The following is a 26,085-nucleotide window of genomic DNA, read 5'->3' on the forward strand; positions in this document are numbered from 1 at the left end:
ATTAGAAAATAGTGAGAGTTAGAAAAATAACCCTCCCCAAGACCCTGAAAAGTGAGTGCAAAGTGCACTAAAGTTCCCCTAAGGACAAAGAAGTCGTGTTAGAGTAATAATGCAGGAAAGACACAAACCAGCAATGCAACAACTGTGGATTTCCAATCTAGGGTACCTGTGGAACAAGGGGACCAAGTCCAAAAGTCACAAGCAAGTCGGAGATGGGCAGATGCCCAGGAAATGCCAGCTGCGGGTGCAAAGAAGCTTCTACTGGACAGAAGAAGCTGAGGTTTCTGCAGGAACGAAAGAGGCTAGAGACTTCCCCTTTGGTGGACGGATCCCTCTCGCCGTGGAGAGTTGTGCAGAAGTGTTTCCCGCCAAAAGAACGCCAACAAGCCTTGCTAGCTGCAATTCGTGCGTTTAGCTTTTTTGGACGCTGCTGAGGCCCAGGAGGGACCAGGAGGTCACAAATTGGAACAGCAGAGAGAGGGGACGTCGAGCAAGACAAGAAGCCCTCTCTGAAGCAGGTAGCTCCCAGAAAAGTGCCAGACACAGGCACTACGAGGATGTGTGAAACGGTGCTCGCCGAGGTTGCACAAAGGAGTCCCACGTCGCCGGAGACCAACTTAGAAAGTCGTGCAATGCAGGTTAGAGTGCCGTGGACCCAGGCTTGGCTGTGCACAAAGGATTTCCGCCGGAAGTGCACAGGGGCCGGAGTAGCTGAAAAGTCGCGGTTCCCAGCAATGCAGCCCAGCGAGGTGAGGCAAGGACTTATCTCCACCAAACTTGGACTGAAGAGTCACTGGACTGTGGGGGTCAATTGGACAGAGTTGCTGGATTTGAGGGACCTCGCTCGTCGTGCTGAGAGGAGACCCAAGGGACCGGTAATGCAGATTTTTGGTGCCTGCGGTTGCAGGGGGAAGATTCCGTCGACCCACGGGAGATTTCTTCGGAGCTTCTGGTGCAGAGAGGAGGCAGACTACCCCCACAGCATGCACAAGCAGGAAAACAGTCGAGAAGGCGGCAGGATCAGCGTTACAGAGTTGCAGTAGTCGTCTTTGCTACTATGTTGCAGGTTTGCAGGCTTCCAGCGCGGTCAGCAGTCGATTCCTTATCAGAAGGTGAAGAGAGAGATGCAGAGGAACTCGGCTGAGCTCATGCATTCGTTATCTGAAGTTTCCCCAGAGACAGAGACCCTAAATAGCCAGAAAAGAGGGTTTGGCTACTTAGGAGAGAGGATAGGCTACTAACACCTGAAGGAGCCTATCAGAAGGAGTCTCTGACGTCACCTGGTGGCACTGGCCACTCAGAGCAGTCCAGTGTGTCAGCAGCACCTCTGTTTCCAAGATGGCAGAGGTCTGGAGCACACTGGAGGAGCTCTGGACACCTCCCAGGGGAGGTGCAGGTCAGGGGAGTGGTCACTCCCCTTTCCTTTGTCCAGTTTCACGCCAGAGCAGGGGCTAAGGGGTCCCTGAACCGGTGTAGACTGGCTTATGCAGAATTGGGCACATCTGTGCCCAACAAAGCATTTCCAGAGGCTGGGGGAGGCTACTCCTCCCCTGCCTTCACACCATTTTCCAAAGGGAGAGGGTGTCACACCCTCTCTCAGAGGAAGTTCTTTGTTCTGCCATCCTGGGCCAGGCCTGGCTGGACCCCAGGAGGGCAGATGCCTGTCTGAGGGGTTGGCAGCAGCAGCAGCTGCAGTGAAACCCCAGGAAGGGCAGTTTGGCAGTACCAGGGTCTGTGCTACAGACCACTGGGATCATGGAATTGTACCAACAATGCCAGGATGGCATAGAGGGGGCAATTCCATGATCTTAGACATGTTACATGGCCATATTCGGAGTTACCATTGTGAAGCTACATATAGGTAGTGACCTATATGTAGTGCACGCGTGTAATGGTGTCCCCGCACTCACAAAGTTCAGGGAATTGGCTCTGAACAATGTGGGGGCACCTTGGCTAGTGCCAGGGTGCCCTCACACTAAGTAACTTTGCACCTAACCTTTACCAGGTAAAGGTTAGACATATAGGTGACTTATAAGTTACTTAAGTGCAGTGTAAAATGGCTGTGAAATAACGTGGACGTTATTTCACTCAGGCTGCAGTGGCAGGCCTGTGTAAGAATTGTCAGAGCTCCCTATGGGCGGCAAAAGAAATGCTGCAGCCCATAGGGATCTCCTGGAACCCCAATACCCTGGGTACCTCAGTACCATATACTAGGGAATTATAAGGGTGTTCCAGTAAGCCAATGTAAATTGGTAAAAATGGTCACTAGCCTGTTAGTGACAATTTGGAAAGAAATGAGAGAGCATAACCACTGAGGTTCTGATTAGCAGAGCCTCAGTGAGACAGTTAGTCACTACACAGGTAACACATTCAGGCACACTTATGAGCACTGGGGCCCTGGGTTACCAGGGTCCCAGTGACACATACAACTAAAACAACATATATACAGTGAAAAATGGGGGTAACATGCCAGGCAAGATGGTACTTTCCTACACAACCCCCCCCCCAAACGAAGGACAATAAGACTAGCCATGACCTGATGAGTCTTCATTGTCTAAGTGGAAATATCAAGAGAGTCCATCTGCATTGGAGTGGCTACTCCCAGGTCTATGTTCCACTGTATAGTCCATTCCCTGTAGGGATATGGACCACCTCAACAATTTAGGATTTTCACCTTTCATTTGTTTTAGCCAAAGTAGAGGTTTGTGGTCTGTCTGAACAATGAAGTGAGTGCCAAACAGGTATGGCCTCAACTTCTTCAGTGCCCAGACCACAGCAAAGGCCTCCCTCTCTATGGCAGACCAACGCTTTTCTCTAGGGGTCAACCTCCTACTAATAAAAGCAACAGGTTGATCCTGGCCCTCAGAATTAAGTTGTGATAGGACTGCCCCTACTCCTAATTCAGATGCATCAGTTTGGACATAGAATTTTTTAGAGTAACAAGGGCTTTTCAGGACAGGTGCAGAGCACATGGCCTGCTTCAGCTCCTCAAAAGCTTTCTGACAGTTTGCTGTCCATAATACCTTTTTAGGCATTTTCTTGGATGTGAGGTCATTAAGAGGGGCTGCAATGGAGCCATAGTTCTTAATGAACCTCCTGTAATACCCAGTGAGGCCTAGGAAGGCTCTCACCTGAGTCTGAGTGGTAGGGGGAACCCAATCAATAATTGTTTGGATTTTCCCCTGAAGTGGTGCAATCTGTTCCCCACCAACAAGGTGTCCCAGATAAACCACCTTACCTTGCCCTATCTGGCACTTTGAAGCCTTGATAGTGAGGCCTGCCTTTTGCAGGGCCTCCAAAACTTTCCATAGGTGGACCAGGTGATCATCCCAGCTGGAGCTAAAGACAGCTATATCGTCCAAATATGCTGCACTGAAAGCTTCCAGCCCTTGCAGGACTGTGTTCACCAACCTCTGAAAAGTGGCAGGTGCATTTTTCAAACCAAAAGGCATTACAGTAAACTGGTAATGTCCTCCAATGGTAGAAAATGCAGTCTTAGGTTTAGCATCTTCTGATAATTTGATCTGCCAATATCCTGCAGTCAAATCAAAAGTGCTTAGATACTTGGCAGATGCCAGTGTATCTATGAGCTCATCTGCCCTGGGTATAGGGTGAGCATCAGTTTTGGTTACCAAGTTGAGACCTCTATAGTCTACACAAAACCGCATTTCCTTCTTTCCATCTTTGGAATGGGGTTTTGGTACCAGTACCACAGGAGAAGCCCATGGACTGTCAGAGTGCTCAACCACTCCTAGTTCTAACATTTTCTGGACCTCTTGCTTTATGCAGTCCCTGACATGGTCAGGCTGCCTATAGATCTTACTTTTGACAGGTAAACTGTCTCCAGTATCTATAGTGTGCTCACACCAAGAAGTGGTACCTGGCACAGTAGAGAAGAGTTCAGAGAATTGATCTAGGAGATTTATGCAATTGTCTTTCTGCTCAGCAGTAAGACAATCAGCCAAAACTACACCTTCCACAAGAGCATCTTGTTCTGTGGAAGAGAAGAGATCAGGTAGAGGATCACTGTCTTCTTCCTGTCCCTCATCAGTTGCCATGAGCAGGGTGAGATCAGCCCTGTCATAGTAGGGTTTCAGGCGGTTGACATGGAGCACCCTAAGGGGACTCCTGGCAGTGCCTAAGTCAACTAAATAGGTGACTTCTCCCTTTTTTTCAACAATTGTGTGGGGTCCACTCCATTTATCTTGGAGTGCTCTTGGGGCCACAGGCTCCAAGACCCACACTTTCTGCCCTGGTTGGTACTGAACCAAAACAGCCTTCTGATCATGCCATTGCTTCTGGAGCTCTTGGCTGGCCTGAAGGTTTTTACTGGCCTTTTTCATGTACTCAGCCATCCTTGATCTGAGGCCAAGTACATAATCCACAATATCCTGCTTAGGAGCTTTTAAAGGTTGTTCCCAACCCTCCTTTACAAGTGTGAGTGGACCCCTAACAGGGTGTCCAAAAAGAAGTTCAAAGGGGCTGAAGCCCACTCCTTTCTGGGGTACCTCCCTGTAGGCAAAAAGGAGGCATGGTAGAAGGATATCCCATCTCCTGCGGAGTTTTTCAGGGAGACCCATAATCATGCCTTTGAGAGTTTTATTAAATCTCTCCACCAGTCCATTTGTTTGTGGATGATAGGGTGTTGTGAACTTGTACGTTACACCACACTCCTTCCACATGGCCTTTAAGTATGCAGACATGAAATTGCTTCCCCTGTCTGATACTACTTCCTTTGGGAAGCCCGCCCTGGAAAATATTCCCAGGAGGGCCTTTGCCACTGCAGGTGCTGTAGTGGTCCTTAAAGGAATAGCTTCAGGATATCTTGTGGCATGGTCCACTACCACCAAGATAAATCTATTGCCTGAAGCAGTAGGAGGGTCAAGGGGGCCAACTATGTCAACCCCTACCCTTTCAAAGGGAACCCCAACCACAGGCAGTGGAATAAGGGGTGCCTTTGGGGTGCCACCTGTCTTGCCACTGGCTTGACAGGTTTCACAGGACTTACAAAATTCCTTTGTGTCCTCTGACATCCTAGGCCAATGAAACAATGGAACCAATCTGTCCCAAGTTTTCATTTGACCCAGGTGTCCAGCTAGGGGAATGTCATGTGCAAGGGTTAGGAGGAACTTTCTGTACTCCTGAGGAATCACTAATCTCCTGGCAGCTCCAGGTTTAGGATCCCTATGCTCAGTGTACAAGAGGTTGTCCTCCCAGTAAACTCTGTGAGAGTCACTGACATCCCCATTAGCCTGTTTGACAGCTTGCTGTCTGAGACCCTCTAATGTGGGACAGGTTTGCTGTGCCACACTCAGCTCCTCTCTGGCAGGCCCCCCTTCACCCAAAAGCTCAGCAGTGTCTGCTTCCAGCTCCTCTGGTGTAGGTTCTGCACAGGGAGGGAATTCTTCTTCCTCAGAAGTTGAATCCACTGTAGAGGGAGGGATAGTAGGAAGTGGTTTGCTTCTACTAGCCCTAGCTTTAGGGAGCACTTGGTCCATTGTTCCAGGATCCAAGCTTCCCTGTCCTTTTTGCTTTTTGGCCTGAGCCCTTGTCAAAGCAAAAATATGCCCTGGGATGCCCAGCATTGCTGCATGGGCCTCCAACTCCACATCTGACCAAGCTGATGTCTCCAAATCATTCCCTAATAGACAGTCTACAGGTAAATCTGAAGCTACCACAACTTTCTTTGGACCAGTAACCCCCCCCAGTTGAGATTAACAACAGCCATGGGGTGGCTAAGTGTGTTGGTGTGAGCATCGGTTACTTGGTACTGGTGACCAAGTAGGTGTTGTTCAGGGTGGACCAGTTTTTCTATGACCATAGTCACACTGGCACCAGTGTCCCTGTAGGCCTGAACCTCAACACCATTTATTAGGGGTAGCTGCTTGTACTTATCCATATTAAGGGGACAAGCAACTAAGGTGGCTAAATCAATAGCCCCCTCAGAGACTAACACAGCCTCTGTGGCCTCCCTAACAAGGCCAACCCCAACTAAGTTACCAATAGTGAGCCCAGCTACTCCCTTGGATTGGCTATTAGTAGGTTTGCTCCCACCACCACTGCTATTAGTAGGGACACTAGGTGTAGCAGTAGGGGTTGTAGTGGTAGGAGGCTTGGTGCCTTTCTTTGGACAACTGGGATCTGTTGTCCAATGGCCTTTAATTTTACATAAATAGCACCATGGTTTCTTTTCCTTGTTCTGATTAAAAGAGGATTTGGGCCCACCACCCCCACCAGAGTGTTTTTGTGGGCCTGATGAAGACTCATTTTTAGATTTGTCCCCACCCTTGTCAGAAGACTAACCATCCTTCTTTTTGTTGCCATCTTTGTCACCCCCTGTATGAACTTTTCTGTTCACCCTTGTTCTGACCCATTTGTCTGCCTTCTTTCCCAATTCTTGGGGAGAGGTCAGATCAGAGTCCACCAAGTACTGGTGCAACAAATCAGACACACAATTATTAAGAATATGCTCTCTCAGGATCAAGTTATACAGGCTTTCAAAGTCAGTAACCTTACTGCCATGTAACCACCCCTCCAAGGCCTTCACTGAATGGTCAATGAAATCAACCCAGTCTTATGAAGACTCCTTTTTGGTCTCTCTGAACTTTATCCTGTAATGTTCAGTGGTTAAGCCATAACCATCAAGAGTGCATTCTTAAGAACTTGGAAATTATTAGCATCATTTTCTTTCACAGTAAGGAGCCTATCCCTACCTTTTCCACTAAATGATAGCCATAGGATAGCAGCCCACTGCCTTTGAGGGACATCCTGTACAACACAGGCCCTCTCAAGTGCAGCAAACCACTTGTTAATGTCATCCCCCTCCTTATAAGGGGGAACTATCTTGTGCAGATTCCTGGAATCATGCTCTTTTGCAGGATGACTATGGGGAATACTGCTGCTGCCACCATGGGTTTCTAAACCCAGTTTCTGTCTCTCCTTCTCTACTTCTAAAGTCTGTCTATCCAAATCCAGCTGTTGCTTCTTGAGCTTCAGTCTGGTTTGTTCCACTCTCAATCTATTGAGTTCCCTTTCTAACAATCTGTCATCAGGGTGGGTGGGAGGGACATGCCTTGAAACAGAAGTATGGTGAGAATGGACAGAAGGAGACCTGTCCCTTACAGAAGCCACCCTAACAGCTTGGCTAACAGAAACATCACTACCAGTATGGTGAGAATAAATGCTTTTGCTATGATGTGAGACAACACTATTTATATGGTGTGGCTCATCATCATTACCAACTATGCTAGACTGTCTAGTAATGGGCAGGCTAGGAAGTTTCTTTCCTGAATCTTTTCCTGGGGGAGTCCCTGGATCAGATTGAGAACCATTAGCTACTTTTTCTACAGATTGGGCACTTATGGCCTTATCCTGTACTCTAAGCATGTTAATTAACAGTTCTAAGGAAGGATTCTTCCCTACACTCAAACCTCTCTCTATGCAGAGATTCCTTGCTCCTTTCCAGCTAAGGTGATCATATGCAAGTTTGGACAGATCAACATTTTGGCCTGTGCCAGACATTTTTAGAGAGAGTTAAAGTGATAGTAAAAGATAAAAAGTTTGTCAGAGCTTTTAGAAAGACAGAGAAAAAAAACTTTTTAAACTTTTTAGAACTTTTTAGAAAGTTAGAAGTACTTTTCAGCACTTAGAAAAGAGTGAAAAGAGGAAATGCAAAACTTTTTGGCTATGTGTATATACACTGACCTTGTTTTGTATATTTTTCTCTTATGAAAAGTACAATGACAAGAGTGGTAAGTAGTCTCAAAGCACTTATCCCACCGCTGCACAACCAATGTAGGAGGCTGGACTGGCTTGTAGTGAGTACCAAGGGGTACTTGCACCTTGCACCAGGCCCAGTCATCCCTTATTAGTGTATAGGGTGTCTAGCAGCTTAGGCTGATAGATAATGGTAGCTTAGCAGAGCAGCTTAGGCTGAACTAGGAGACGTGTGAAGCTACTACAGTACCACTTAGTGTCATATGCACAATATCATAAGAAAACACAATACACAGTTATACTAAAAATAAAGGTACTTTATTTTTATGACAATATGCCAAAGTATCTTAGAGTGTACCCTCAGTGAGAGGATAGGAAATATACACAAGATATATATACACAATAGCAAAAATATGCAGTATGGTCTTAGAAAACAGTGCAAACAATGTATAGTTACAATAGGATGCAATGGGGAAACAGAGGGATAGGGGCAACACAAACCATATACTCCAAAAGTGGAATGCGAACAACGAATGGACCCCAAACCTATGTGACCTTGTAGAGGGTCGCTGGGACTATTAGAAAATAGTGAGAGTTAGAAAAATAACCCTCCCCAAGACCCTGAAAAGTGAGTGCAAAGTGCACTAAAGTTCCCCTAAGGACAAAGAAGTCGTGTTAGAGTAATAATGCAGGAAAAACACAAACCAGCAATGCAACAACTGTGGATTTCCAATCTAGCGTACCTGTGGAACAAGGGGACCAAGTCCAAAAGTCACAAGCAAGTCGGAGATGGGCAGATGCCCAGGAAATGCCAGCTGCGGGTGCAAAGAAGCTTCTACTGGACAGAAGAAGCTGAGGTTTCTGCAGGAACGAAAAGGGCTAGAGACTTCGCCTTTGGTGGACGGATCCCTCTTGCCGTGGAGAGTCGTGCAGAAGTGTTTTCCCGCCGAAAGAATGCCAACAAGCCTTTCTAGCTGCAAATCGTGCGTTTACCGTTTTTGGACGCTGCTGAGGCCCAGGAGGGACCAGGAGGTCGCAAATTGGACCAGCAGAGAGAGGGGACGTCGATCAAGACAAGGAGCCCTCTCTGAAGCAGGTAGCACCCAGAAAAGTGCCAGACACAGGCACTACAAGGATGCGTGAAACGGTGCTCGCCGAGGTTGCACAAAGGAGTCCCACGTCGCCGGAGACCAACTTAGAAAGTCGTGCAATGCAGGTTAGAGTGCCGTGGACCCAGGCTTGGCTGTGCCAAAGGATTTCTGCCGGAAGTGCACAGGGGCCGGAGTAGCTGCAAAGTCGCGGTTCCCAGCAATGCAGCCCAGCGAGGTGAGGCAAGGACTAACCTCCACCAAACTTGGACTGAAGAGTCACTGGACTGTGAGGGTCACTTGGACAGAGTTGCTGGATTCGAGGGACCTCGCTCGTCGTGCTGAGAGGAGACCCAAGGGACCGGTAATGCAGCTTTTTGGTGCCTGCGGTTGCAGGGGGAAGATTCCGTCGACCCACAGGAGATTTCTTCGGAGCTTCTGGTGCAGAGAGGAGGCAGACTACCCCCACAGCATGCACAAGCAGGAAAACAGTCGAGAAGGCGGCAGGATCAGCGTTACAGAGTTGCAGTAGTCGTCTTTGCTACTATGTTGCAGGTTTGCAGGCTTCCAGCGCGGTCAGCAGTCGATTCCTTATCAGAAGGTGAAGAGAGAGATGCAGAGGAACTCGGCTGAGCTCATGCATTCGTTATCTGAAGTTTCCCCAGAGACAGAGACCCTAAATAGCCAGAAAAGAGGGTTTGGCTACTTAGGAGAGAGGATAGGCTACTAACACCTGAAGGAGCCTATCAGAAGGAGTCTCTGACGTCACCTGGTGGCACTGGCCACTCAGAGCAGTCCAGTGTGTCAGCAGCACCTCTGTTTCCAAGATGGCAGAGGTCTGGAGCACACTGGAGGAGCTCTGGACACTTCCCAGGGGAGGTGCAGGTCAGGGGAGTGGTCACTCCCCTTTCCTTTGTCCAGTTTCGCGCCAGAGCAGGGGCTAAGGGGTCCCTGAACCGGTGTAGACTGGCTTATGCAGAATTGGGCACATCTGTGCCCAACAAAGCATTTCCAGAGGCTGGGGGAGGCTACTCCTCCCCTGCCTTCACACCATTTTCCAAAGGGAGAGGGTGTCACACCCTCTCTCAGAGGAAGTTCTTTGTTCTGCCATCCTGGGCCAGGCCTGGCTGGACCCCAGGAGGGCAGATGCCTGTCTGAGGGGTTGGCAGCAGCAGCAGCTGCAGTGAAACCCCAGGAAGAGCAGTTTGGCAGTACCAGGGTCTGTGCTACAGACCACTGGGATCATGGAATTGTACCAACAATGCCAGGATGGCATAGAGGGGGCAATTCCATGATCTTAGACATGTTACATAGCTATATTCGGAGTTACCATTGTGAAGCTACATATAGGTAGTGACCTATATGTAGTGCACGCGTGTAATGGTGTCCCCGCACTCACAAAGTTCAGGGAATTGGCTCTGAACAATGTGGGGGCACCTTGGCTAGTGCCAGGGTGCCCTCACACTAAGTAACTTTGCACCTAACCTTTACCAGGTAAAGGTTAGACATATAGGTGACTTATAAGTTACTTAAGTGCAGTGTAAAATGGCTGTGAAATAACGTGGACGTTATTTCACTCAGGCTGCAGTGGCAGGCCTGTGTAAGAATTGTCAGAGCTCCCTATGGGTGGCAAAAGAAATGCTGCAGCCCATAGGGATCTCCTGGAACCCCAATACCCTGGGTACCTCAGTACGATATACTAGGGAATTATAAGGGTGTTCCAGTAAGCCAATGTAAATTGGTAAAAATGGTCACTAGCCTGTTAGTGACAATTTGGAAAGAAATGAGAGAGCAACCACTGAGGTTCTGATTAGCAGAGACTCAGTGAGACAGTTAGTCACTACACAGGTAACAAATTCAGGCACACTTATGAGCACTGGGGCCCTGGGTTACCAGGGTCCCAGTGACACATACAACTAAAACAACATATATACAGTGAAAAATGGGGGTAACATGCCAGGCAAGATGGTACTTTCCTACAGTCGATTAGAGGGTTTAGCAGGTTTCAGAAGTTTTCCAAAGAGTTTTTTCTTGATTGTTATACTTAAAAAATATATATGTATATATATATATATAATATAATAATAAGTCCGGCAAGGAATAGATTTGTTGGCGTTGCTTGGGTTTTCTTACCTGTATTCGTTGTGACCTTGGGTGGCGGTAGTCGGATGGCAGTTTCATGGCGGAGGAAAAAGTTCAGCAGGTGCTTTTGTTGTTTGAAGAGGGTCAGAAATCTGCCGGCGAGTGGCGGCAGCGGTATAGGCGTGTTCGCCCCCGTGCTGGGAGAAGGTCCGCGTTGTGCAGGTAAGAAAAAGGAAGCGGGGTGGAGGGAGGAGCGGGACGCTTGGTGCGGGCCCTTTTCGTGAAGCATGCCTGATCACCTATTAAGGCGCGGCGGCTCACATATGCTGCGGGGATGGTGGCAAGGGGCAGAGCCTGAGCAAAAGTGCTGTGCACGCCTCCTGGCGCGCAAGCAGTCCAGTGTCTGAGTGTCGCTCGGTTGGAAGTTCGGAGCGCAGCCCAAAAGGAATCAAAAGAAGGGACGTTAGGGCCTGGGGTCCTAAAAATAGAGTGAGTTCTCGTGGATAGGCTCGCCAGGTGCTGGGGAGGAAACGGGGGCCGGTAAACAATCATTTGGAGGCGTCGCCGAGGGCAGCCCGCATGTCATGCTGCAATGAACGCATGACAGCGCAGAGACTCTGCATTCATGGGATCACACAAAAGGGGAGAGGAGGAAAAAGGAGCAAGGCTGTTGCAGTGATTTGCATAGCAGAGAGTTGGGAGGAGCAGGGGAAGGTAGTATGGAGGCAGGGTCTGCTCAAGAGGAAGGTGTAGACGGTCGGGTACCGGTTTGCCGGATGTGGTCCACGATGCTGGTATGGAGTGAGTCTGATAGTGAGGGCGGGGTGAGGGACGAGGTTGATGAAGGTGGTTGTTTGGGACGTGAGTCACCGCCTATCCAGGTAAAGCCGCCGGGACGTGTTTATAGTCAGCAGGAGCAGTTTTTGTGGGGTGGGCAAGAGTGTTTAATGAGGGAATAGGGTACCAGAAGGAAAGTGAGGGAATGCGCCGCGGGGGAGGGGACGTTTCAAGGAGTGTAGTCTTGCACAGTGTATGAGTTAGTTCTCAACCCAGCACATCGGACCTTTTCTGGCTGGAAGAGGCAGGCACGAGTGGCGGTTACCCAGGCAGGCAGTTTGCGGCTCCACTGCGCTGGGCAGAAGAGAAGGCGGGCCCCAGTGCGGGCAGCCGGATAGCTTCACCAGAGGATTGGATTTCAGAGAACACAGTCAAAGACGCTCTTTGTGGAAGGTAGGATGATCGGGGCTGTGTGCCCATCGGCGCCGCCTTTCCTGGGAGCAGAGTCTTAGCACAGCAGCAGGTGGTACGGCGAAGCAGAAGGTACTTCCAACATGGTATGAGGTTGATGAGTGCATGGTAAGCGAGGGGCTGGGAGAATGGGGCCCTGAAGGACTCAATAACGACTTGGACTTTAGTGATGGGAGTTTGGAAGAAGGAGAGATATCAGATGACAAAAAGGAGGAGCAAGCGTGGTGGGGAGGTCGGGGGATTTCTAACCCTGTTGATCAGTCATTGCAGGTGGCATGTCCAGACAGAGGATGCATACAGGAAAGAGCCCAGCTGGTTAGGCAGAAGGCACAGGAGTGGCGACCGACCTTGGCGCCAGGTAAGGACTCATGCGATGCCAAAATGAAAATGGTTTCATAGCGATTGAAGCAAAAGACAAAGTTAGTGAGAACGAGAGGCGCTTGGTGAAAGGGGTGTATGTTGTGGATGCGGGAGTGTCAACAGATAGTGTGGCGTCGGTGACGTCGGCTAAGGTAGAGGATAAGTCAGAACAGCGGGTTGCTAAAGGGACAAAATTGCCCTACATGGGCACGGCCAAACCGTTGGGGGCTCATTTGATGCAGACTACCAAAGAAAAGATTTGGAAAGGTGAGTATGTCAAGATTTTGAAACTATTACACTGGGAGGTCCGATCGAAGGAGGAATCAAAGGAGGAAGAATATGAGTTGGCTAAGAGGCCTAAGGTACCAGTGAATATAGAGAACTGGACGGCTGCCTTTTTAATTTTTGCAAGTGTGTATTGCGAGCAACACCCCAATAGGTCGGTGGTGCTTTTTGAGCACATGGACGTGATCCGCAAAGCACAGATCAATTACGGAGGTTACGCGTGACTTCAATATGATGAGGAATTTAGGGCAAGGATGGCAGTGGACCTGGAGGTACAGTGGGGTGAGATAGATGCAGATCTGTGGCAACATACCATGGGTCCAGCAAAATTCGGGAAGACCATATTTACAGCTAGTGGACTTCCCATCACTTATCAGCCCTTTCTGGAGCGCCCCACCCAAGGGGTGGCGTTGGAGGGAAAAGGACAGTCAGGTCAGACAGGACTACAATGAAGGGGCGTGCACTCTGGAATATTGCAAGTTCCGACATGAGTGTTCCAAGTGTGTGGGACGCCATGCCCTGGTGAACTGTTACAGGCAGCCCAATCAGTCGGGGGGAGGAGCAACACAGGGACCTCCCCAGGGACAGGTCAACACGGTGGGACAGCCTCCTGGCTCCGGGGGACAGCATTTTAGACAGGACCTTGCAGGAAAAAGCATTTACTCCAGTTAAAGTTGATCGTTTGAGTTTTTGGTTGCAAGGATATGACATGTTGTTACAAGGTTTTACGCATGGTTTCTGTTAGAAATGGGGTTTTTGGTTGGCAGTCAGGTTACCCTCTGTCCAAGACAGAACCCTCACTCTAGTTAGGGTAAGTCACACACAATCCAAAATTAGCTTGTGCCCACCCTCTGGTAGCTTGGCATGAGCAGTCAGGCTTAACTTAGAAGGCAATGTGTAAAGTATTTGTGCAATAAATCATACAATACCACCTATATACCACCACAAAAATACACCACACAGTGTTTAGAAAAATATATAATATTTATCAGAATAATTGTAGGTCAAAACGAATAAAGTTTCAATGTGATTTTGTAGAGATATCACTGAAAAGTGATATAAAGTGTCTTTAGTCTTTAAAAAGCAGACAAAGGCGGTCATTCCGACCTTGGCGGCCGGGGACGGCGGGAGCACCGCCAACAGCCTGGCGGTGCTCCCAAGGGCATTCTGACCGCGGCGGTACAGCCGCGGTCAGAAACAGAAAACCGGCGGTGTACCGCCGGTTTTCCGCTGCCCTGGGGAATCCGCCATGGGGATCCCGACCCCCATACCGCCATCCTGTTCCTGGCGGTTTTGGCCGCCAGGAACAGGATGGCGGTATGGGGTGTCGTGGGGCCCCTGGGGGCCCCTGCAGTGCCCATGCCAATGGCATGGGCACTGCAGGGGCCCCCGTAACAGGGCCCCACCAAGATTTTCAGTGTCTGCCATGCAGACACTGAAAATCGCGACGGGTGCAACGGCACCCGTCGCACCCCTTCCACTCCGCCGGCTCCATTCGGAGCCGGCATCCGGCATCCTTGTGGAAGGGTGTTTCCCGCTGGGCTGGCGGCCGGCCTTCTGGCGGTCGCCCGCCAGCCCAGCAGGAAACCCAGAATACCCGCAGCGGTCTTATGACCGCGCAGCGGTATTCTGGCGGCTCCCGCCGGCCCTGCGGTTACCGCGGCCGGCGGGAGTCAGAATGACCCCCAAAGTCTCTTTCAAGCACAAAGTACCTGGTTTGGAGTGGAAAATCTCCTCAGAGGGCCGCAGAAGAAGAGATACGTGGAAAAATGGTGTGTGCGTCGATTTCTCCCCAGCACACCCGGACTTGCGTCGTTATTTTTCACGCGGGGAAGTCGTGCGTCATTTTCCGGCGCGCGGATAGTCTCTTTCTGTGGATCGCGGGGATTACCAGATGTCCCGGGTCTGTGCGTGGATTCTCCTGCTTGTTTTTCGGCTGCGCGTCGTTCTGTGGGGCTGCGCATCGAAGTTTCGCTCTCAAGGCAGGCGTCGCGTTGATTTCTCCTCTGGAGGTCGGGCGGCATTGTCCTTGCGAGGCCGTGCGTCGAAGTTCCGGTCGTCCCGAAGGCGTCGCGTCGATCAGCGTCGGTGTGCGGCGTTTTTCTCGCCGCGGAACAAGCTGTGCGTCGAGAATTTCGACGCACGGAGCGTCCAAGTGAAAAAGAGAAGTCTTTTTGGTCCTGAGACTTCAGGGAACAGGAGGCAAGCTCTATCCAAGCCCTTGGAGAGCACTTTCACAGCCAGACAAGAGTTCAGCAAGGCAGCAGGCCAACAGCAAGGCAGCAGTCCTTTTAGAAAGCAGACAGGTGGGTCCTTTGAGCAGCCAGGCAGTTCTTCTTGGCAGGATGTAGTTTCTGGTTCAGGTTTCTTCTCCTGCAAGTGTCTGATGAGGTAGGGCAGAGGCCCTGTTTTATACCCAAATGTGCCTTTGAAGTGGGGGAGACTTCAAAGAGTGGCTAAGAAGTGCACCAGGTCCCCTTTCAGTTCAATCCTGTCTGCCAGGGTCCCAGCAGGGGGTGTGGCAGTCCTTTGTGTGAGAGCAGGCCCTCCACCCTCCCAGCCCAGGAAGACCCATTCAAAATGCAGATGTATGCAAGTGAGGCTGAGTACCTTGTGTTTGGGGTGTGTCTGAGTGAATGCACAAGGAGCTGTCAACCAAGCCCAGCCAGACGTGGATTGTAAGGCACAGAAAGATTTAAGTGCAAAGAAATGCTCACTTTCTAAAAGTGGCATTTCTAGAATAATAATATTAAATCCGACTTCACCAGTCAGCAGGATTTTGTATTACCATTCTGGCCATACTAAATATGACCTTCCTGCTCCTTTCAGATCAGCAGCTGCCACTTCAACAATTTATGTATGAGGGCAGCCCTAATGTTAGCCTATGAAGGGAGCAGGCCTCACAGTAGTGTAAAAACGAATTTAGGAGTTTTACACTACCAAGACATATAACTACACAGGTACATGTCCTGCCTTTTACCCACACAGCACCCTTCTCTAGGGGTTATGTAGGGCACATATTAGGGGTGACTTATATGTAGAAAAAGGGGAGTTCTAGGCTTGGCAAGTACTTTTAAATGCCAAGTCGAAGTGGCAGTGAAACTGCACACACAGGCCTTGCAATGGCAAGCCTGAGACAAGGTTAAGGGGGCTACTTCAGTGGGTGGCACAACCAGTGCTGCAGGCCCACTAGTAGCATTTAATCCACAGGCCCTAGGCACATGTAGTGCACATTACTAGGGACTTATAAGTAAATTAAATAGTCCAATCAGGTATGATCCAAAGTTACCATGTTTGAAAAGGGAGAGAGCATATACACTTTAGCACTGGTAAGCAATGGTAAAGTGCGCAGAGTCTAAAAAGCCAGAAAAACAGGGTCCAAAAAGTGGAGGGAGGCAGGCAAAAAGTTAGGGGGGGCCACCCTAAGGCATGTCAGGTCTAACAGTTTCCATTTGGGGTACACGGGACCGAGAGAGCATAGGTGGGCAGACAACCTCCGAACGGTACGAGTTAGAAAAGCAGTGGTAAAAGAGAAACTAGACAAGGAAGTGGCAGAAGGTCGCATTGCTGGCCATTTTACAGTTTGGCCGATGCAGAATTTGATTGTCTCTCTGATTGGTGTTGTCCCCAAAAAAGAAGCAATGCAACTTTGGTTAATCCAACACCTATCCTGGCCTGGAGGCTCCTCTGTAAATTATTTTAGTCCTGTGGAACTGACAAGAGTCTCCTACGCATCTGTTGACGTGGTGGTTGAAATGGTGGAATCTATGGGGCCTTGCGCAATGATGGCTAAGACGGACATCAAATCGGCCTTCCTCTTGTTGCCAGTTCACCCCATTGACTTTGAGTTGGTTGGTTTTCAGTTTCAGGGGAAGTGGTATGTAGACAAGGTGCTCCCGATGGTGTGTTCTATCTCTTGCTTTCTATTTGAATGTTTCAGTACTTGCATGCAATGGATTTTGACGAGGGTCACGGGGCACAGACAAGTGACGCATTACCTTGATGATTTTTTCTTTGTGGCACCGCAGGATTCTCCGAGGTGCGTGGAGATTCTACAGCAATTCCAAGCAGTGATGGGGGACCAAGGTGTGCTCTTGGCCCCCCAGAAGACCATGGGGCCCTGTACGGCTTTGTCATTTTTGGGGATTGAGCTAGATACAGTGAGCAGGACGGTGTGACTCCCTGAAGAAAAAAAGGTTGGGATGTTGCAAACCATTTACGCCATGTTGGGAAAGAGTAAGGTGACAGTGAGGGAAGTGAGGGTGTTGCTAGGTCATCTCAATGTTGCCTGTAGGGTCGTGAGAGCTGGACAGACTTTTTGCAGAAGGCTGGGACTGTCTTTGGCAGGGCTTTCCCTTCCTCATCATCACGTTAGGCTCAAAGCAGGTGTACAGGAAGATTTGCACATGTGGTGTCTATTTCTGGAGTCTTTCAACGGCATTCTGTTGTAGGCATGGCACAAGTATGAGTGGGATGTGAAGATTTTTTCGGTTGCCGCAGGGGCTCATGGCTTTGGACTGTATTGGGAAGGACTTTGGTGCGCGGAAAATTGGCCAGCAGCTTGGATGAATGGAGGGTGCAGTATAGCGTTTCTCGAGTTGTTTCCGCTGGTGGTGGCAGTATGTTTGTGGGGGCATCTGCTGCAGCACAAACGGGTACTGTTTTGGGTGGATAATTTAGCGGTGGTGCAGATGGTTAACAGGCAGTCGGCCAGGGAAGCTCAGGTTTTACAGCTGCTTCAAGTGTTTGTTTTGCAGTGTTTGCGACAGGATATTCTATTTAGGGTGCAACATGTGCCGGGTGTGGACAATGACATTGCAGATGCTTTGTCTCATTCACAGTGGGAGTGATTCCATGGGTTAGTCTTGGGCGTGCCCCTGACCAGAACAAGAATGCCAGACAGGATATGGAGCATAGGAATGACAGAATGCTTCGATTGGTGCTGAATTCATTACAGCCCTCCATGCGACGTACCTACATGGGCGTTTGGCAGGAGTTTCTGAGATCGGGAGCTCTGAGGAGGGTTGTGCATGCTGACAGGGTGGAGGATGTGGTTCGGTTCATAATGGATTTAATTGCTCGGGGATAGTCCAGGGTGACTATAGCCAGTAAGATGGCGGTGCAGGGGTTTATGGGTAAGCTCTTTTGAGGATATCACCCATCGGTGGGGGAATTGAGCCAGAGAATTCTTGAGGGTTGGGCAAGAGAAGGAGGTAAGAGAGAGAGTGAAACAGCCTCTGTCGGTGAGTTTGTTGAAGGGTTTGTTGAGGAGCATGAGTGTGGTGTGCGTGAGCAAGCGGGAGGCTTCGTTATTAAAGACACTCAAGTCGTGGATGGTTTTTGGGGCCTTTCGTGTTTCTGAATTATTGGGTACGGGTCACAAAGCTGGCATTTCATGCGGCAATGTTTCCTTAGGTAGGTCAGGGGGTCACGATTAGGTTGCAGTCTTCTAAAACAGATCAAGTAGGGAGAGGGCTAGATGTCAGGTTGTGTCGGTACCTGGTGGCTGCCATTTGCCCTTTAGTATTGGTTAAGCAGTGGCATCAGCACACTACATTCCGGGAAGGAGTGGTTTTTCACCATGAGGATCGCAAGGTGGTCACAACATACCAGCTTTTAGCGGTTTTGAGGAAGAGTTTAGCCATGTTGTGACAGGTCAGGGAGCAATTTGGTACCTATTCTTTTAGGATTGGGGTGGCTACAGAAGCAGGAAGAAGGGGATGGGGTAGGGTGGATCTCATGGAGTTGGGGAGGTGGAAGTCAGATAGTTTTAAAAGATCTGTGCGGTCGGGGTACATTGGTTTTTAAGAAATATAATACTTGTGTTTTTTCCTTACAGGTATGGTACCTGGTCCAGAAGTTGCTTTCATTTCTATTTGGGTGGTGGGACATTCCTTTATCAAATGGGCACACAGACAAGCGTGCAGAACTGCCATTGGAGAGAACCTGGGTTTGGACAGGAACCGCTACCATGTGTGCTGGAATGCGGACGGAGGCATAAGGTGGTGCAAATTATTACCTCTTCTGCATAATTTAGCAGTGTGGGGGTTTTGTCCTGACATTTTGATTGTGCATGCGGAGGAGAATGATCTATTGAAAATATTTGGACTGGATTTCACGAAAAGCATGAAGAGGGACTTAGAGGAGATTCATAGTATGTGGGGGGGTGCCATGTGGTCATTACAGGTTTCGTACCGCATCGGGGTGGCGGGGGGTAAGAAGCCCAGCACCATTGAGAGGGCAAGGAGGAAGTTAAATAAGGAGATGAGGAGTTTCTGTGCGGATGGGGGTATCACTTTCATGGAGCACAAAGATTTACGGTTTGAGGACGTCTAATTCTTCAGGGGTGACAGAGTACATTTGTCTTTCATGGGGATGGAACTTTACTTACTTCGCGAAACTTGATGAGGCGGTCAGTGGGGGGGGCAAAAAATCTGGGCTAGCTGGCTTATCTGGGGTTGACAGTAAGTCTTAATTGACAAAATGAAATACGTACGTATAGCAAATCTGATAGGACCCTAGCAGTTATTGATTTATTGAAAGGGGGGACAACAGACGGACTAGACGGACAGGAAGGTAGGCTGACATTAACAGTTATGACACTGGGCATGGACCATTGTCAGGTTGCAATAAAGAATGGATAAGGTCAACAAACGGGTTTGACAAAGAAAGCAGGAACGACATCTAGGCAAGGAGAAAAGGAAAGGGGAGGGGGGAGGGGAGGGTAGGTGAGGGGGGAGGACTGTGGATAGGTGATGTTGATGTTTAGTGAGGTTTTAGTTTTGTAAGGCGAAGGCCAAGGTTTGTTATTTGTAAGTGTGCCTGTTTCCAATAAAGCAGCCTTTTCCACACTCAGCAATGGTGTCATGTTTCCATGCCCTCTTCCCCAATGAGTGAGGTGGCGCAGGGCAATGCAGCAAGTCACCTTGTTGCAGCTACCCTGCGTCACAGGGAAAGGGCAGGAATGTGCTGTATTTTATCTGTTTTTTCCTCTTTCTAAGTGTGCTGCATTCTGCAGTGCAGGCATTCTTGCACCATGGTGCATGGGTGCCTGCGTTGGCGCTAGTCAGCAATTTGTGCACCAGCACAGGGGAGAGGACGGAAATCCGACGTATCTTGTAGGAGTTCTGTACACACAAATTGTGAACTGCTGTAAGCTATAAAAGGTACTATATCTGTTATTAATATCTATGCAAGTTTTCCTCGCTGTATGATTTGTGAACACAATTACAGCCATGTTCTCTATCGCGAGAAGGTCTGGAGGGTGATAATCGTAACACACATATGAAGAGTGGATTCAAGTCATCTATAAATAAACACCTAGCATAAGAAGAGCTCAATCCCTTCCCCTTGGTGTATTGTTCACCTGATCCAGCCACCACTGTAAATCCTTCTGTATTGCAGTTGACACCTGTGGATTAAAGTCTCGTTGATGAGAATGCACACTGCAGGAATTTAGAAACAGAGACCATGTCTTGATGTCTTGATAGGTGTGGTCTGGCAAGAATTAACACAAAGATCAATGTCCCTTATGGATGATAAAAGTGACAGCATTATGAACCAATGTCAGTCCACTAAGTGTTGTCTTCCCTTACCTGAAGCCCACCTGCCCTATGCCCTAGACCTGCAGAGATTCCCTGCCAAGAGTGCATGGTCAATAATGCATCTCAGAAATAAACTGTCTCAGTCTATTTGGGAAAACCTTGGGGAAAGCACAGTCGCTCTGACATCCATAATGCAAGAAAGGATGATTTGTAGGTCAGCTAAAGGGCTTATTTGAGACGCCTTCATATTGGGGATGAGCCTGTGGTCCACAGCTGCTACACACTTTCAGAGATAAGTTGAGGTGTCTAATAACTGCAGCAACGCCCTCCTTTTCAATTATTTCTAGCTAGCGTCGGATCTTGAGATTTCTTCTTATGCTGGATGCACAGTAGGAGACATCCAAGAAAGCCAAGAGAAGGGATACAAATCCAAAGGAATTGGAGGTGTCTGCCACCGCTGGTTCTGAGATTATGAAAAGGCAACAGATAACTCTCAAGCTCAACAATGTTGCTTTTTAGTAAAGTCTTATGTTGCCCTTCACACATGGTTGGCTGAGAAAGACATTTCTTTAAGAAGGAGTATCTATTAATCTCCTTCATCTCTCCTTACCCCAATGGTAAGAAAAGGTTTATATGCTACTCTCTTGATCACTCTCAGTAGTCCCTCTGTTACTTCTTACAGAGCAGGGCTGAGAACTGAGGTCCATCACTATCCAATATGCATGACACAATGGGTCAAAAAGCAGGTATGCCATGGACAACTAAAATCTTCAGTATGAATCTCCCCAAATACCAGCAATACCCATGTGGTGTTGGGAAAGACCTGAGATCTGATGATGTTGTGGCTCTTCTCTTTTAAACAACTCATCCCATCTGGAACCCACTAAGACTTCTGGAATTGCCGTTGCAGTTTCCCCCAGCCATTTTACCCACAATAGGACCCTTTACAGGGATCTGGACACTATCTTTAAACTTCCTGGGCTGAGCTCCAGATCGTACAAACTTTTATAAATCCAGAAAATCCTAAAACATAAGTTACAATGTGACTGCCATAGACACAATCAGGGAAGATTGCAGGGAAGTTCCGTTCCTGAGTACTGTGCAGCTTGTGTGTGAAGGAGCATCCCTGCTGAACAGATAAATGTATGATGTACATGTAAAAGGGACCCACCAGGACATAGTAAGACAGTTACCTTGGAAATAGGATAGGAAAGGAAGGAAAGTAACATCAAGGGGGTCATATTATTGAAGACTCCATGCAAGCCCCACAAGAGTTATTAAAGAGTTATTAAAGATGGTCTAAATATAACTATTGGTGGACAGCACTTTCTCCATAAGGGTATGGCTTTAGCACGCTTACCGTGGACCAGAAAGGGACTTTTAATTACTTGAGTTAACATTTCAGGAGGGGTGGTGTCTCATGAGTACGCACCCACCAAGCAGAGTGTAAGAAATGGGAAGAGGAGGAATTGAAGAGATCATCAAAATGGTTTCAACTAATAGCTGCTGGAATTTTCAGAAAAGTTGGGTGATTTTTGGGCTCCGAGAAAATAATGAAAGGAAACCTGATGGTCAGGTTGCTAACGTGTCCCAACCTAGCTAACTCATTTACACGGGGACTCCTTTTAGGCCAATGAACCTTTTGACCCTGATTGGAGACACCTTAAGACGAGATATCTATTCAGCATTGCAATCAATAAATCAATAACCTCATCAATATTCACAATAACAAATTAATCAACTAGTTATCAACATTAAAGACACGGGTAGTGAGTGGTAAGAATGCCGCACTTCCGTTCCGTTACAATTCTTGTTAAGGTAACACTATAAGTTAAATGAGAAAGAGAGGTGCCTCTTGGTCAGGTGCCCCACTACCCTGGTAGGCACAAAGATTTGTGTATCAAGATACACAAAAACAGTAAGTACAGGTAGACCAAGGCACACAGAGAAGTAAAAGTTCAACAATGTTCATGGGATGAAAGTAGAGCCCAAGTACAACGAATCCAAAGGCGAAGAGTAAAGCGATGATTCCGGGTAGGTGTTAAAGGTAGAGTCTTTATTCACAGGTTTAGGTTTGTGTCGTCTTACAGGAAACAGCCAACACGTGTTTCGTCACACAAGTGACTTTATCAAGGCTGTGAAGAAGTAATAAAAATATACCAATATATACAGTTGGTCTGAATATATGAAATTTACAAAAAAAATTTACAATGTATGTTAAACCCGTAATCATCAATGAAAAAGATGCATGCGCGATTAGATGCAAGTGAGAAAACAGTCATGCGGCACGGCAAAAAATGGATGCTGTTATGTTGATCCAAACACAAGTGCGAGTTAAAGCAAAGACTGTGTGCAGTGAGTTCGGCGCGACGCGTCTATTTTGTATGCCTACGAATATGGTGAATATATCGTGAAGTGAACCCAAACATCAGTAAGATAGAAAGCAAACAGGTAAGGTTACCACAGTGACAACAGTGATTATGTTGGTAGAGTAAAGTATAGTACCATATGAGAGGGTTTGGCCCGAGACAGCGCTCAGAGAGAGTGGCAAGGTAGCCAGAAAGGGAATGAGTTCAGAAAAGGGGAAAGAAGAGGGAGAGGAAAACGTGATGTGGGGTAATATAGAAATTGCTACAAAGGTAAGTCATGGAAAACCATACCTGGGCCCGTCCGGCCAGAGGCACAAGAAGACAGTAAATTCAGTAAATGTAGAAATGAAGATTTCCAGTGGTCGAGTATACGGTGATATCAGAGCCCTGATAAGCCCAAAATTTAACCTAATTGGGTAAACAGAATTGTTGTCAAAGAGGTTGTAGGGGTTGGAATCTCCAAAAATGGCTTGCGGCGTAGAATAGTTTGAAAAATTAGATCGAAAAAGCTCGATTGCTGGTAAGGCACAATGTTGTACAAATATATAAGCGCAAGGTAATATTATCCATGCCCTGAAAAAATAATAAGACTGAGCCAATGTAAGGCATTAGGTGTCAGCGTGTCCGTAGACTTAAAGTGAAAGCCGGGCAGATTCATCAACATTAAACACTGGAGTAAGCCTCCGTTGCATAAGAGTAGGTAACAACACCTTGGAAAGTAAAAGCAAAAAGCTTGCTTGTATGTCAATTGAATATGCCAATGACCGAGTTGTAGCGTGTACGAAAGTCGGTTTGCATAATACTATTTATCTAAGTATGGTGAGTGGAAAATAGTGAAAAAGAACCCCCCAGTAGTATGAGCCACGTTGGGAGGGTCCCGATTACCTGAATGTTGGTCCGGGAGTTTCTAATTTGGCGAAGCGAGTCCGTAGCTCAACGACGCGCGTTCGTTTTAAACTCAATCAGAACGGGTAGAAATAGAAGAGGGACTAGGCTAAACAGTTGTAGGGAGGTGGGCGGCTAAAATCACGGGAAGAAGGAAGGGAACGTAGGCGGCCATATTGGGAAGGATACGAATGCATTAGAAATATAGTAGAAAAGACTGAGAGATGACTATAAAAAATGAAATTACAGGAAAGAATATGATGAACAAGTCAATGTAAGTGGACCAACAGAAGTCAATGTGAGTGGACAAACAGAAGCAGTGAAGAAGGGAAAGAGGATAGTATGTAATGTAGTTTTAAAGAAGTGAGGATAGTTAAAGAGTGTGGTGTGTGTAAAACACCGAGAGAATCACCCGACAATGTGGAGACGTATATGTATTAAGGGATTAATACAGTTAAGGAAATTAAAGAACATATATACAGCCCGTGAGTACTGCTGAGCTGTGTAGGAAACATATTATGTACAGGTGTCATGTCATCTAGGGTGGTTATTCAATATTAGACATAGAGTAATGTAGTAAAAGCAACAGCGAAACACATTGGAAGAGTTTGTAAGTTCCGTGGTTATAGACAAGTTAGGAAAAGCAATTCATACTGATGGTAGACACAACAATGTTGAGATATTCCAGGCCAGGTTTCTCTGAGTCAATCAAAGCATAGGGTGCAGTGTGTACATAAATGTGGTCACTTTCTGTGTAGAGCCGATGCCAGGATATGGCAATGCGCAACAAGTATTGTGAAAGTTACAGTCATGTATATTACATAGTACAAACAAAAAAGTAATAAACACAGAAACATAGCATTGATGGTAAACACATTTTACGTGAGGAAAAAATGCAGTTCGTGGTCAGTGTTGAGTCCAAATTCAACTGCACGGAGTTTGAGAATCCATTTGGCCTCGCACTTGCGGAGGTCCCTGGTTCTGTCACCCAGTCTAGGTGATCCTGTGACCTGAGCAATTCCGTGAAATTTGATGTTGAGGATGTCCCTCTCACCATGTGAGGTGTTGAAATGAACAGCCAGCGGGTATGCATTGTTGTTGTTTCTGATAGCCCTAATATGTTCCTGAACCCGTTCTTTGAGTGGCCGTATAGTACTGCCGATATAGATGCGGCCACATGCACAGATGATACAGTATACTGTGTATCTAGTATTACAATTGATAAAGCTCCTGACATTGTAGACCATCTTAGTATTGTAGGAGAACGAAGTAGTTCTGTTGAGAGCCATTTGGCAGGAAATACAGCCCCCACATTTGAAGAATCCATTGGGTTTCGTAGGAAACCAAGTTGGGGGGTGTGTCTGTGTATGGGGCATGAGAAAGCTAGGGCATAAGATGTTCCTAAGGGTGCGTCCCCTGCTATGCGTCATGGTAGGTGAGCTGTTGATGTAGTTTCTAAGACCTGAGTCAAGGAGTAGTAGGTGCCAGTGTCGTTTGAGGATGTGAAGTACAGTTTTGCTGGCAGGGCTATACTGAGTGATGAAGGAAACGGGACGTTTGTTAGATGTTTTGGACGTTCTTTTTGAGCCCCTTATGAGGAGCGAGTGTTGATTAATATTGGAAACCCGTTTGGTAGCCGTTGAGATGAGCTTCTCAGAGTACCCCCGTGCTTGGAAACGGTGTGTTAGCTTCTTGAGTTCATCTTTGAAGATGTCAGTATTGGTACAGTTACGACGAACTCTAATCATTTCCCCATATGGAATTGCTTTAATTTGTGTCAAGGGATGGGCACTCTGCGCATGTAGGATAGAGTTGCAGGCTGTTGGTTTTCTGTACAGCCTGGAGGTAATTCTGTTGTCGGTAGTATATAGAAGAAGATCCAGAAATTCAATTTGGGTGCGATCTGTCTTATGTGTAAAGGTTAGATTGAAGTCATTGTTGTTGAGATGAACTATGAATGTGTCTAGATCAGAAATACTGCCTGTCCAAATAGTGAGAATATCGTCAATGTACCTTCCCCAAAACAGAATGTGTTGATTGATGTGTGCCGGGCATTTGGACCAAAGGTGAATTTTTTCAAACTGTCCCATGTACAGGTTGGCATATGATGGAGAGAATTTAGCACCCATCGCTACCCCCTGGCTTTGTCGGTACCAATTACCATTATGTAAGAACACATTGTTTTCAAGTACCAACCGTGTTAGATCAAGAAGCATAAGCGTGTGTTCATACAAGGTGGCATCGCGTGAAAAGAGAGTCAATGAGAGCATCTCCAAACCCTTTTCTAGGGGGATTGAGGTGTACAGTGAACTAACATCTAGACTGACGAAAATACAATCATCATTCCATTCTATGTCCTCAAGTTGACATAGGAGATCCCTGGTATCTTGAATGTAAGAGGGAAGAATCCGAACCATGGGTTGTAAGAAGGAGTCAATATACTCAGAAATGTGTTCTGTGGGAGAACCAATTCCTGAGATGATGGGCCTGCCCTGTGGAAAGCTGCCC

Source organism: Pleurodeles waltl, chromosome 4_1 (genome assembly GCF_031143425.1).
Source record: "Pleurodeles waltl isolate 20211129_DDA chromosome 4_1, aPleWal1.hap1.20221129, whole genome shotgun sequence".
In the NCBI taxonomy this organism is placed as follows: Eukaryota; Metazoa; Chordata; class Amphibia; order Caudata; family Salamandridae; genus Pleurodeles; species Pleurodeles waltl.